The sequence below is a fragment of the Otolemur garnettii genome, unplaced genomic scaffold, assembly GCF_000181295.1.
Source record: "Otolemur garnettii isolate 467f Iridium unplaced genomic scaffold, OtoGar3 scaffold00072, whole genome shotgun sequence".
NCBI classification, from domain to species: Eukaryota; Metazoa; Chordata; class Mammalia; order Primates; family Galagidae; genus Otolemur; species Otolemur garnettii.
In genome coordinates, this window is record NW_003852467.1 from 539,173 (window position 1) to 554,525 (window position 15,353).

General features: G+C 36.7%; 1 pseudogene; it reads left to right on the forward strand.

Annotated features, from left to right (window-relative positions):
* Nucleotides 1–7,523: 7,523 nt before the first annotated feature.
* Nucleotides 7,524–8,657, forward strand: LOC100962997 (annotated as a pseudogene).
* The last annotated feature ends 6,696 nt before the right edge of the window (nt 8,658–15,353 follow it).

Genomic DNA, 15,353 nt, shown 5'->3' on the forward strand with positions numbered 1-15,353 from the left:
AAGTAAGTTTATTCTTAATTGTTTCATTCTCTTTGATGCTATTGCAAATGGAATTTATTTTTTAATTTACTTTTGTTTTGTTCATTGTATGCAAAAATGCAACTGATTCCTGTGTATTGATTTTATATTCTACAACTATGCTGAATTTATTAATTGGCCTTAATTTTTTTGGTCAAACATTCAATGTTTTCTACATATAAAACCATCTCATCTATAAAGAAATAAAATTTACTTGTTTCCATATTAGATACCTTTTCAATTTCTTTTTATTGCCTTATTGCTCTGGCTAGAATTTCCAATTATATGTTGAATACAAGTGGTCGAGACAAGGATACTATTGTTTTTCTATTCTCTATTTAATTTGTTGATTTATAGTTTCATTTTATTGTGATCAGAAAATATATGTTGTATAATATGAATCTTTTTCAAATTATTAAGGATGATTTTGTGGCCTAACATATGGTTTTTTCCTGGGAAATATTCCATATGCACTTAGGAAAAACATACATTTTGCTGTTTGGGGGCAGAATGATCTACATATGTCTGTAAAAGTGTTTTAAACTTTCAAAATTTTGCTTCTGATAACTATTTTTCTCTCAGGGATTCTCTTCTGCCTCTTCTGAATACCAAAGTCCTATATTCTTGTTGTTCTGAGCCATATTCTTAATCTAATTCAATGTTTGACCATATTTCCCATTGCCAAACTGATGAAATAAGATTTGCATTGTGCAATTTGATGATATATGATGATACTGCTTTACAGTAGACATAAATTTTCCTGAGAGTTTTAATCATGGCAAAATCATTCTTGTTTGGTGTGATGTTCATTTCTCAGCATGCTGTATGCTAGAAATGTCTCTCTGTAGCAGTTAAGTGTCATTAGTGAAGACATATATCTCTAGATAAATTAAAAAAAAAAAAACAAAGAGCTCTCTCTCATAATGTTTTTCAAGATCCAGAGGGAAAAATGAGCATACAGTTGAAAGTATAATTCAAAAAGGAAAACAAGGTTTTCTCAGCTCAGTAGCTGAAGCAGAAGGCTTGCTCCTTCCAGAGCAGCAGCTGGTATCACTGTGTCAATATAGCATGATGTTTCCCAGGTGCAAGGATGATATGGCTAGCAGTTCCCTGGCCTCTAAGGAAGGGAGACATTCAATGACAAAATGTGAATAGCATTACGCTCTGAGTTACAGAAGCAGATGCATTTCACATCTTGTTTATAGAGTCCTCAAAATTATATGTTATTAAACCAGATTCAGGTTACTTCAGCCTTTGTACAAAGATGGACTATGATCTTTCTATCATCAGCTGATGCCTAACTAACAAAGTATCATAATGAAGAAAGAATTCTCCAAATGGTTCTCTTTATATTCTTTTGAATTACTTTCTACTATGATACTTCTTCCCCATAAACAGAATTACCAACCACATCTATTTTGCCCAGAACACAGCTGTTCATTTCAGGTTGCCCATATTTTTCTCAGCTGTAATACAATCAAGCTGCTGTTATTATCCTAGACTAATTTACAAAATCTACAAGAAGGATAAAACTAATGGGCCTACGATGGATTTGAAACATGAAGTAGAAATCACATATTTGGGGAACAGTCTGTACTCTGTAGCTGTCTGATTTTAGCAAATTCTTCTTAGGTCCTCCTTTTGAAAATATCAATTGTAAAATGAACCACACAGAATTTCTATAAGTTTAATGCTCATAAAATATATAAAGCACATATATACTGTCTCAAAATTGTGCATTTGATATTCACTCAGGAAAATTTTTTTTAATCCCAATTCCTGTTCCTACCTCTAGTATAACTGAGATATGGCCTAGCAATTAGCAAGCTTTCTGTGCATCTCTAATCTTGAACCACAAGTAAGACATGTCATTCAATGGAAATAGAGATGAACAACAGTAATAAGAACTTTAAAATATATATACATGTAAAACATTATTAGATATCATATCAGCGTCTTGGAAAAGCTAACTTAAGAGCAGTCACATGGTCTTAAATGAGGATGAATTCTACTAGATTTGTTCACATGTCTTTTCTTTATAATCAGGAGACATTCTTCACACAAATAGCAAAATGTACAATCTGTGCTTTTCTAGAAGTAGACTCTGTACTGAGATTCTCTCAGGAAATCCAAAGTATTTAGAATGAACCACATTAAGTCAACTATATTTGAGTGATTTTGACCTGCATAAATAATACATTTTTGTGGTTTGATCTGAAATCATTTTATATATTTTTCAAAACAATTTTATAGTTTCAGCTCTGCTGTCTCCAAAATTCTTTATTATGTTATTTCAGAAACAAAAAAAAAAAATGGGTTATAGTAGAGCTGTGAGATACACAGCTAAAAAACTAATGAGTTAGAATGTATTATAGGCCTATGAGTGTTGGGCAAGTGGAACATTCAATAATATAATGTGCATATACTATATTAATAATATGTTATAACACATAATATATGATATATACCATAGCATATGATTATATAAATTATATTTATATATATTATGTAATACACATTACATATATTATGTAATGTAATATAGCTAAAATATAACACATAATATATGATATAATATATACCATAGCATACAATTATATGAATTATATTACATATTATGTGTAATATAAAATATAATTTAATATAAACTTAAAATAATTTTATAAAATTCCACTTAGACAATCATATAATTCTTTGAATCATCTGATGCTCAACCATTATTAAAACATACAAATTTTAATAGTTAGAAAGTTTCCAGCTGCTGTGGATCATGCCTGGGACTGAATAGAAAAGCAAGAAATGAAACTAACACCTTATAGTCACCTGATCTTCAATAAACCAGAAAAGATTATACACTGGGGAAAAGAATCCCTATTTAATAAATGGTGCTGGGAGAACTGGATAACCACATATAAAAGATTGAAACTGGATCCACACATTTCACCACTTACAAAAATACATTCAAGATGGATAAAAGATTTAAATGTAAAGGCATGAAACCATAAAAACCTGAGAAGAAAGTGTTGAGATATTTTTGTTTCTTCATTCTCAGTCCTTGCAACTGGTCTATTCAAGTGATCTATTTCTTTCCCTCAGCTCTCAGAGAAAGGAGAAAACAATAAGAATATGTAAGAGAAATTAAAAATATAGTTTTTTCAGATAAAGAAAAAAGAAAAAAGATGAAACCAGAAGGAAAGAAAGAAAGAAACAAACAAAAATCAGGGGAGATATCTTAGGTGTTGTATGAGAAGTTTATGTGGGAAAGATGAGGTAAGTGAAAAAGTACCTACCAAAGGGAGAAAAAAGGAGAGAAGTAAAACAGAGAGAGAGAATAAATGGGATTGAGACACCATAACAAAAGCACAGGAGCCCTTGCTCTTGAAGAAGGTAAAAACGGAGATTAAGAATAGAACCAACCAAACTAACATAAAACAAAACACAACAAAAAAATCAAATAACAATAAACAACTACCACCTCAACAACAAGAGAGAAAAAAAGAAAAGAACAAACACAAATAAAAATAAAATAAAAATAAAAATAAAAATAAAAATAAAAAATATTGCAGAAGGTGGCAATATTAACAATAGCAAATATATAAATATAGCAATGTATTGCCAGGACACCAGGGGCACTGTGGTGTTAGGCGATGACGAACACACCCTAGAAACCACTCTCTAGTTGCCAACCAGAATGGGTCCTGTCATACTTAGTTGCCCTTGGTGAGTGCCTGACTGTTTACTCAGCATTCAGTCGGATCTTAATGCTCTCCAAAGTCCTCTGGAGGAAGTCTCACAGTGCTCACAAAACAATTCCCACTGGGTGCAGGAGCCACTCAACTCCCCCCCCCCCCGGGAACGGGTCTCAAAAGGCACCAGGGCCAGCCCTATACTAGGCCCCTGTGGACAGACCGTTCCACGGGTAGCCGCCAAGCTGGCAGCCACGAAATGGCAGCCCAGACGGCAGTCAAGTTGATGGAAAATCCACTCGACCTGGTAAGGTGACTGTATGCTGTTTGAGTTTGCCCACTCGCCAATCTTTCTATGGCAGTTGTAATGCTCAGCTTCCCCTGAAATGCACAAACTGCCAAAGGCTCACTCTGTGGGAGCATCGGCTTTCTGGTCCCAGCCGTTTCACTTTCTGTGTCTGACCTTCACAACTCCATACCTCCCTCTGTTTCCTGCATTCCACCAATAGTCTTGCTGTGCCCCCAGGGAGGAATCCAGGTAGGTTCCTCTCACCAAATATAGTTGGGTTACCACTCTTTCCCCTGCCTTGTTGCGAAAAGCCAGAGGCGACGTTCTTCTCGTCCGCCATCTTCCTCTGCCCGGTCTACAAAAAAAAAAAAAAATTTTTTTGACACGGAGTCTCACTGTTTATGGTTATCTGATTTTGTTGTGCTGTGTTTTGTTTTAAGTTAGTTAGTTTGTTTGGTTCTATTCTTAATCTCTATTTTTACCTTAAACTCATCTGTGTCAGTAGAGTGCTGTGGCGTTGCAGCTCACAGCAACCTCAAACTCTTGGGCTTAAGTGTTTCTCTTGCCTCAGCCTCCCAAGTAGCTGGGAGTACAGGTGCCCGCCACAACTCCAGGCTTTCTTTCTTTCTTTTTTTTCTTTTCTTTTTTAACAGTGTCTCACTACATCGTCCTGGGTAGAATGCTGTGGCCTCACAGCTCACAGCAACCTCAAACTCTTGGGCTTAAGCGTTTCTCTTGCCTCAGCCTCCTGAGTAGCTGGGACTATAGGCACCCACCAGAACTCTGGGCTTTTTCGCTTTCTTTCTTTTCTTTTCTTTTTTTTTTCTTTAGGCAGAGTCTCATTACATCACCCTCAGTAGAGTGCTGTGGCATCACAGCTCATAGCAACCTCAAACTCTTGGACTTAAGCAATTCTCTTGCCTCAGTCTCCCGAGTAGCTGGGACTACAGGTGCCTGCCACAAAGCCCATCCTATTTTTTGTTGTTGTTGTTGCATTTGTCGTTGTTTAGCTGGCCCGGGCTGGGTTCAAACCCATCAGCTTCAGTGTATGTGGCTGGCGCTTGAGCCTATTTTATTTATTTATTTATTTATTTATTTATGTTATTGTTGTTGTTTTAGCAGGCCCTGGCTAGGTTCGAACCCATCAGCCCCAGTGCATGTGATTGGCAGCCTAACCACTGAGTTATGAGCCCTAAGCCTCTACAAAAAAATTTTAAAGAGTCAGCAGAACATGGTGGCATGTAGATTGTCCTATCTACTCTGGAGGTTGAGGCAAGAGGATCACTTGAATCTAAGGAATTCAACATTTCAATGAGCTATGATCATACCACTGCACTCCAACCTGGGTAGCAGAGTGAGACCCTGTCTCTAAAAAACTAATACTTAGAATAATAATGTCATAATAATTAGAAAGCTAGTAAAACTGAATTAAAAACAACCTAACTAACTAAATGGCAGTCTTTAAATTACAGAATTATTACAACAGACATGAATTTCCTTTTAACTCTGTAAAATGTGATATATAAGGTTGGACAATTAAGTTTACAAACTTATCCTAGAAAAAGTGCTATATACCTCATTGCTGAATATTACTACAGCTACCTTTCTGATACTTCCCCAGGGAAGCTAGGCACTGATGCCAGCACTTAGTCCATCCTTCAAAGCAAGTTTTAACTCTTTTTCTGGAATGACCATCAGTGTTGTCATTGTATGAGTTTGGACAATTAAGTTTGCAAACTCATCCTAGAAAAAAATGCTACATACCTCATTTCCAAATATCATTACAATCATCATATGTCCAAGTGGAGTACTTCAAAGGTGACCATAGTGGTATACAGCAATGTGGTACATAACACTTTTTCTAGGATGAGTTCACCAACTTAATTGTCAGACCTTGTGCTTCTTATCCATTTCTCTTCCATACCCATTCCTTTTCTTGAATGAAAAAGGGTTCCTTAAGATAGCTGCTGCTTCCCTTTCTTTACTATACAGGTATGTGTGAACAGTCTGTTCTACAAGGGATGAATCTCAAAGACATTTTACTTTGAATACCTATAGAACTACATGACTCCATATAGACTCAGGTAAATGTCACTTTCTTTTGGAAGATAAGTATCTCTCTAATCCATCTTATTTCATCAGATAGTAGTTTCCTTGTTGACAGAATTTTATAAATGCCCATGCCCTGGTTTCAGCTGTTGATGAAGTTTAGGCCCACTTTTGGTATTGACATTCATGTCCTTGATGACATCCTCCTTTCCACAGTCATACACAGACATTTTTTCAGCTGTCAAATGGTTCCAGGGCTAAAACATCAACCTCTCTCTCCTCTTCAGCTAGTTCAGCATATTTGTGTACAGGTTAGGTGAAAGACTTTCAGGTGTATAAATGTGAGAAAAGATTTGGATCATTTGGGGAGAAAAAATGGAAAACACAAAATAGTAGATTCAATGAGAACTTGATTATTCATTAATATTCATTAAATATGAAGTGGGGATGAATCTCTAACACAAAGCTGTCTACTACTACATTTTATGCTGTCTATATTTAGTTAACTTTTACTACAGCATTAGGAGGGTGCTGTAATTACACCTACCTTTCTAGATGAAGAATCTAGGGTTTAGAATGCTAAGTAACACAGGGACATACAAAAATATCTTTGAGGTTATTCATATGTTTACATGTATTACTTGAACTGTGATACCAGCTTTACAGGCATACACATGTGTCAAATCCATCAAACTGTATGTTTTAAACAAATGTAGTTTATCTTATGCCAATTACACCTCATTAACTCTGTAAAAAGAGAAAAAAAGACATGCTACATAACTTGTCTATGATAGCAAAGACAAAAAAACAGTGCTTCTGTCTTCTCATCTCTAAAAGATACATTCTTATCCACCAAGCCATGTAGCAAAGTAGTGGGAAAGACATACTAGTCGGGCTGAATTAAAGGGAGATAGGATGAAAAAGGAAGACATAAATGCAGTGTTGTTTTTCTTAAGATGTTAGCACCTCCTCCTGATGTGCAAACTAACTTAACTAAAAAGCAAAGCCCAAATTGAATTAGTTTAATTCAAGTAATCTGGGCTGGCATGTTTTGTAGGGAAACACAGATACTAGCAACATTGGCAGGTGCACCTCTGATGAGATCTCTTCTAAAAAAAAATTATCTGTGGGAAAGCCACAGATCACACATGTATTGATCAGATAGCTATTGGTCAAAGGAGATTGGCATGGCAATTGGCCTTTGAAAAATTAAGAAATATGGTGAATGCAAAACCACTAAGCTATAACTTTCATTAAGACTCCGATTATGAATGTCTTATTCACAATTCTACCTCCACGTACAAGTAGCATATAGTAAATTCTCAAAAATTATTTGTTGTGTAGAGTGTTGCTGGTACTGCAGTCAAAGGCATGCTTCCTCAGACTAGATAACATTTCATTTGTTGCTTTTCCAGTTCCCTGCACCAACTCACCAAAGAAGATTTTACTTAGAAGCAATGAATGTAAATTTTGGATCCCAAATGATCATGAGCACACCACAGGGACTAACAAGTACAGGAGGTGTTCTGATTGGGAGTCCATACATCCTTGCACCAGCAGTGATTAAGCAGACACACATAGTAGAAGCTGCTGGCTTGGTCCCTAGTGATGATAGCAAACAGGCTAGAGAATTTACAAAGTCTGGTTTTTCAGGAAGTAAACGAAGCAAAAAAGATAGAAATGGAAAAGGCTTGAGGCATTTTTCAATGAAAGTGTGTGAGAAACTACAGCAAAAAGGCACAACATCATATAATGAAGTAGCAGATGAGCTGGTGTCAGAGCTCACCAATCCAAATAACCGTTCGGCAGCTGATCCGCAGGCTTACGATGAGAAGAACATTAGGCGAAGAGTTTATGATGCTTTAAATGTGCTGATGGCAATGAACATAATTTCAAAGGATAGAAAAGAAATCAAGTGGATTGGCCTACCTATCACCTGTGTTCAGGAATATCAAAACCTGGAGATAGAGAAGCAGAAGCTGATAGAACGGATCAAGGAGAAGCGGGCCGAGCTGCAAGAGCTTCTTCTATACCAAATTTCTTTCAAAAACCTGGTACAGAGAAATCGTCAAAAAGAACAGCAGAATAAGAGACCTCCACCTCTGAACACCACTGTCCAGCTGCCTTTTAAACTCATCACTGCAAACAAAAAGACAGTCATAGATTGCAGCATCTCCAGTGATAAGTATAAATATATCTTCAATTTCGACAACACCTTTCAGATCCATGATGACACAGAATTACTGAAGCGTATGGGAATGTCCTTGGGCCTGGAGTCAGGCAACTGCTCTCCAGAAAACCTGAAACGTGCTAAGTCCCTGGTGCCAAGGGCTTTGCAAAGTTATATCACAGCCATCTCCACCGGACCATCTTGGCTAAATCAGGGACTACTTCCAAAACCTACTCAATCAGGTTCAAATTTCAAGTGGACCACTGATGCCACCCTACCCCAATCAAGTTTAAAGCGAGGGTTCTGCTTGGATACTGAAGTAGCCTTAGCAACCGGGCAGTTCCGGGCCCCAAAGCGTCACCAGTTCAGCAGTGCCACCTCTCACTGCTCTGAGTCCCGAGATGAAACCTCCCTGTTGTTTCAACGACAAAGACAAGGAAAATGATGAGGAGGATTCCTCTTCCCCATAACAAAGGGGAAAAGCTAAAAAAAAGTTTATTGTAATAAATGTTAAATAAATGCTTAAATTTAAAAAGTAAATCCAAATGGCTTTCCTATCATTAGATGTATATAAGGTTAAAACTATATATATATACATGGCATAATATTTATATACAAAAGAGATGAATAGCAAAATAAAATGTGGAGATTATCTTAAGAATTTAGTTACATCTACCCCCCCATGGGCTAATATCATGTCAATTACATTTTAAACATCTATTCTTTACAACTGTAGTAATTGCCTGGTCTTTAATGAGAGACACCTGCATTAACAAATAACATTACCTGAATTACCCTGTATTTACAAGTAACATCACATAACTTTGATTTGCTCTGCTCATTTTCTAACAAAACATAGCTCATAAATTTTCTAGAAAATATTTACTTTCATTTTTGTAAAGTTATTTTATAGTTCTATTTCCACATTTATTGTAGGGTAAGTAAAGTTTTAATTAATACATTACAGACTAGGGGACATAAGTTGGGTCTATTGTGAGATATGCCAGTATCATTTGAAAAACTCAAAGACAAATTTGTTTTTTACCATCTCACTTAAAAATTACTCTCTTAAGTACAAAGAGGAACTTCATTTCTTAAGTAGATTTAGAACTCAGCAACCCTATTTATTTTTAGCACTTGACCCACATTTTTTCCTTGTCATTACTGTGGGCCACATCATCTTTGATCAATAATATGAATTCACTGGAGTTGGAGTTCTGAGGCTTTTAACTTTCAAAACCTCTCTGTTAGTAGACAAGTTCAATCAGTAAAAAAAGCACAATAAGACATGAAATTGTTATACTCCATTATGCAGTGACAAAATTTATTCCTTGAAACACTTAAAATGAACAAATACAGAGACACAAGAACATGCTTTTGAGTAGATGATTTATGCTGTTACAAGGGAATAAAGGATAGGATGCCTAAGGTAGCCAAAATGGACAGAAGTCAAAAAGAGATGAGAATTAAAACGTCACTGTGAACACCATATGAATGGAGGAGGAGTGCTCTATCTGGGGTAGAAATTTCACTATATTTCACTAGGAATAGGAATAAACTTTCCTCATACTTTCATCATCAAAAACTGATTTCTTTGAAATTATTACTACTAACATTTCTTTCTGTACCAGGGATATTTTCCATCCCATGAGTCCTTTTTTTTCAAATGTGCATTTATGGTACATTTTAAAGCCTTAGTTATAACCCACCCACACACACAAACTGGATTGTAAAAAGCTATCAAGTTACCTCTATACTTTTGAGGAAAGGCTCAAACTCTTATTTTCCTTTTCTTTTCTTTTTTTGATGAATGTGTCAAAAATGAGAATATAAGGCTTCCTTATTTTTTTTTCTTTGCCAATATGTAACAATGGTGTTAAAGCGGGATCCTTTTCCTACTATCACTTCCTCACCTGTAATTAGTGGTGGTTAATGGTGTCTTCTCTCTCTCTCTCAGTAAAGCAATGTGATTACCATTTTTGGTTTAATAATCCATTATTTTAAAATGTGGAGCATAGGGTAATTTGGTTTGTTCTTCTGTCTGGTTTCTCTACACTACTCCTCTGACCATTTACTAAAGGAGGAAAGATAAAGCAAAGATCATTTACTTTTGGTAGTAAAGGAGCCAGAACACATATAATGGGATGCAACTTTAGGTCTTAAATGGGCCACGTTTCCATAGTTGAAGCTCACTGAAATGAAGAGGGAGGGAGAGAAATGCAAATGAAGAGTACCCACTTGGGAAAGCATTGACAATGAACTTCGATGCTCTGAGGGTATTTATTAGTGCCTTGAGTATTGGTGTCACCAAGAGGCTGATGAGAATGTGTAATAGGAAGAAGGAGATTTACACTATATTTGGTGTTAATTTAAGAATAAGCTAGAAAAGAGGTAAATACAGCTGAGAATGATTAGTCCACAACAATTGAGAATGGATCAAACATGGGCAGCATGCCAAGTCAACTTCTTCACCAGATGTGGCAGAGACTCCAGGGATTCATCCCAATTCGGGCCTTTCATAGAATGTGTTGAAGCCTAATCTTAGATCCAAATTGCAGCAGCTCTGTCTTTTCCTCTGGAATTACTTCTACTGCATAAAAACAATCACCCTTGATACTGGGGTGAGATTAAGCCAGTACTCTAGCGTCTGGCTGGACAGCTGATGTTCTTCACACGTTTACTTGAGGTGACAGGTCTAAAGAGCATTGAGTTAAAGAGGCCTGCCTGAGGAGTTCATGAGGGAGCCTTTTAGGGTTTGCCCCTTCACCTTTCAATATCAAAGCAAATTGTGCCTGTATAGAGTTGAGCGCCACATAAAACTGCTGAAGAGACTCTGTGTGAAAGAATAGTGAAGAATTTTCACGTTATTTAGGGCATCAAAATACATAATAGTAGGGGTTTGTATCCTGTCCCAGGTAGACTTGTGATTGTTACATCGTATCACTTTATGTTCTTTTGTTCTTCTTTTATCCTATTGTTGTGAGAATTCTGTAAACAGAAGTTCTCTCTTTTGCTCACATCAAAGGATTTTTTTTTCTTTTCTTTTCTTTTTCTTTTTTTTTTTTTTGAGACAGAGTCTCACTTTTGTTGCCCTCAGCAGAGTGCTATAGTGTCACAACTCACAGCAACCTCAAACTCCTGGGCTCAGTCGATTCTCCTGCCTCAGCCTCCCAAGTAGCTGGGGCTACAGGTGCCCACCACAGTGCCTGGCCACTTTTTTTGGGGGGGGGTTGCAGTGATCATTGTTGTTTACCAGGTCCAGGCCAGGCTTGAACCCGCCAGTTCCAGTGCATGTGGCTGGCACCCTACTCACTGAGCCATGGGTGCTGATCCACATCAAATGTTTTTCACTATATATATATATTAATTTCATCATCTTTATTTATTTATTTTTTACACTTTTTGGCTGGGGCCTGGTTTGAGCCTGCCACCTCTGCTATATGGGGCTGATGCCCTACTCCTTTGAGTTACAGAACTGCCCCACAATATTTTAATACAGGCATTTCTAACCATATTTTTGGTTAGCATACAGCTTAGGAATTCATAGCATCATTCATATTTAAAAGTCAAGTATGGATCTTATTAAGACTCTAAATTATTTTTCTTTGTTTTTCACTTCCTAGCAAAAAAATAACAAAACCTGATCAAAATTGGAATCATACCAAGCATAAAAGTATTAATTAAGGTATATGAGCTAGATTATGGATATGCACACTTTGTACATATATTGATATATTTAGCTTATATATGTGACAACCATGCAATCAATATATATGAAAGCTCCAATATGTAAAAAGCCCTTTGAGAGGTATCCTAGATAAAATTAAAACATATGACAAAGATGATTTCTTTCTTGGAGGAGTTCACAACTTAAATTGAAATGTACATAAAACATTTAAACTGAGAATCATGTTGGCTTGGCACCCATAGCACAGTGGTTACACCCATAGCACAGTGGTTACGGTGCAAACCACATACACTGAGGCTGGAGGGTTCAAGCCCACCCCAGGCCAGCTAAACAACAGTGACAACTGCAACAAAAAAATAGCCAGGTGTTGTGGTGAGCACCTGTAGTCCCATCTACTTGGAAGGCTGAGGCAAGAGAATTGCTTAAGCCCAAGAGTTTGAGGTTGCTGTGAGCTGTGATGTCATAGCACTCTACTGTGAGAGTGACATAGTGAGACTCTGTCTCAAAAAAAAAAAAAATCATGTGATGGGCTATATGAATGGTAAGGTAGTTGTTATTAGAATAGTGTGCATTTTTTTCATTATGAACTATCTTTGCTTATTTATGCAACCGTGGAAATATTGATAACATACTCTTATTTAAAGAAGGGTGAGGGCCACGAATTCCTACTGAAACATTTCTCATTTTATTTAGCAAGAACAAAATAAGCAATAAAATATAGGCATCCTTTGCCTTTTACTAACTGATGTAAAATGTCTTTAGTGAGCCCATCATTTGAGTAAACCCAGGATATATGTTCCTTTACAAAGGCTGTAAATACTATGGCAAGTTCCAGTCCTTACTTTTAAATGCGAGAATACACAAAGACCCTAAAAATAGAGGGTCTTACGTTCTGTGAGATGATTTAATGTATAGATTGGTATAAATTCCTACAAGAAGGCAGCATGGATGAGAGGAGAGATGAAATATTCCTCAGAGTAATGGGTTGAGTCTAAGAAAAATCAATAATCAAAATTATTGGAGACATTGCCTTAGAAGAAAATAGCTGTCAATGAGGGAACAAATCATGACGATTGTTACTACTTGGGTTACTCTGTGACTATGTATCCAGCTTGGCAGTTAGGTGAAGGGACACCCTCCACCCTTGACTCTTCAAATTACATTTTTACTAATCAGAATCCTGATTTGGTACACTGATGTGAGGCAGCATAAATGGAGCATCAAGAGGTACTCGTGCAACTCTCAGGTACCTTATCCTCACAAAAAGCAGGTAAAGCATTCCAAAGGGAAATGTAGTATTACTAGAGAAGGAATCAAAAAGGAGAAAATGAAATAGAATGATAACTCTCCAAAGTATAGTACACAATATGTGGTTGGTTTAGTAAGCCAATTATTTTCCTAAATGAGCAGTCATTTTAAGAACCATCAAACTTATAAAATCAGGGTCTCCAATATTTTTTCTATGGGATAACTTAGTTTTTGTTTCACTGCAGGGGAGAAAAAAATATCAATAACTGGGGAAGGGTCATCATGGCTGTAAATAAACTAAGGGAGCCTTGAGGGAAAGCAGACAGAACTGACTTACTGTCCTGCATCAACTCACCATGAGAAAAGCCAAGGACTAGGGAAAGGGATGTCAGGTGGCTGTGGTTGTGTTTCCTGGCATAACCCCATTTGTCTTAAAGTGAGAACAAGTGGTCAGAATTAACCAGTGGAAGGACGTATTACGGAGAGAGTTTAGAATGTACCCTAATCCAATAGGGCTGATATCCTGATAAAAAGGTAAATTTGGAGATATATATTCATATAAAAATAAAATCACATGAACATAAAGGCAGAACCCACGGTGATACTTCCACTTGCCAAGGAAGTACAAAGATTGCTAACCAGCCTCCAGAAACTCGCATGGAACAGAATCTCCCTCCCGTCTCAGAAAGAACCCATCCTGCCATCACCTTGATCTCAGACTCTAGCCTCCAGAACTACGAGAAAATAAATTTTGTTGTTTATACCACCCAGTTTGGTACTTTATTATGATACCCCTAGAAAACTAATAGAGAGGCCTAGACACCCTCCACCCTTGAATCTCTAAATTACAAAGACTTGCTTCAGTTTCCCACTCATCAAACTTAACATGGAGGGTAAGGTGGGTCTTCTACAGTGAATTTTCCTTTTTATATTTCTTTCTAAACTCTATTGAAGATCAGAGCATTTCATCAACAAAGATTGATGAATACTTTCTAGTGACAGACACTGGAACATTGTTTTAGTCAATATTACCAAATTTGGCTGAAAATAAAACAGGTAAGTGTTCATACCCTGGAGCTCAAGGAATATTGTGAGAATGCAATAAACAAATTAAATAGCATAAAATAAAGTGGATGAAGGTACAGAGTAATAAGAGTATGAGCTTATACTTATGAATATTTATGTCTCCATCTCTTTCTCTGAGCTGCACTGATTTTGGAGGCTCATTCCCAAAGACTCTATTAAAATCCCCTCATCTAAAAGTTCACCCTTAATCTGGAGGCCCTTTATCTTATATCCAGGCCTGGGCAAAAAAATAAGCAAATGCTCAGTATTTGCCTGTTTTCCACTTCTTAAGTCCTGTGTAATGGATGCTTTGATGGATCCTATACACGTAAACACCATAATGGTTCTTTCAGCACAGGTCTATTGCACATGCCCCAAATTCGGTATTTCAGGGTACCCATGCTGATTCTCAGTAAGAGGGGTCTTCCTTTATTCACTAGATTCTCATATTGTCCTTTTCAGATGACTGGACACAGGTCTAAGTTTCCTTCATGTGAGTTCTGTTGACCATGACTCATATCCCAGACTCAATGCCAATTATCATCTGGAAAGCCTGATGTGTTATTTAGTTCCTGGCACCCATCCTTCACGGCTGCTTCTTATGCCCTCACCTCACTATTCTGATGTGCCATAAAATACCAAGTGCAATACCAGTTTGCACATTCAACTAGAACAAGTTGCCATTGTGATCTACTAATACCACTTCAGCTTCTTTCCTCTTTGCCCTAGACTCAAGTAATGATATTCTGACTTACATAAAACAGGCCATGGTTCAGAGAAATGGACGTTTTGCACAAATGAATAATTAATAATACAGAAGTAAAGGGCTATTCTTAAAAAGTATCCTCATCTTTTCTTAATTTCTATTTCTTTTAAATTTCAGATCTTGATCATATCTCACCTGGACTACTAACTTTTTTTACTGGTTAGCCTTCCTATGTGTGATATTGTTATTCATCCTTCATATCGCTGCTAGATTATATTTGGTTAAAATATGAATATGCTTTTTTGCTTTTCTACTTGAAACCATTTACTTCAACCAATTACTCATAGGTCTGACATCGAGAGAATAAGGAACCAATTCTACAGCTTGTCTTTCTCTGATTTTCTTTTCTTTTCCTTTCTTTTCTTTTTCTTCTT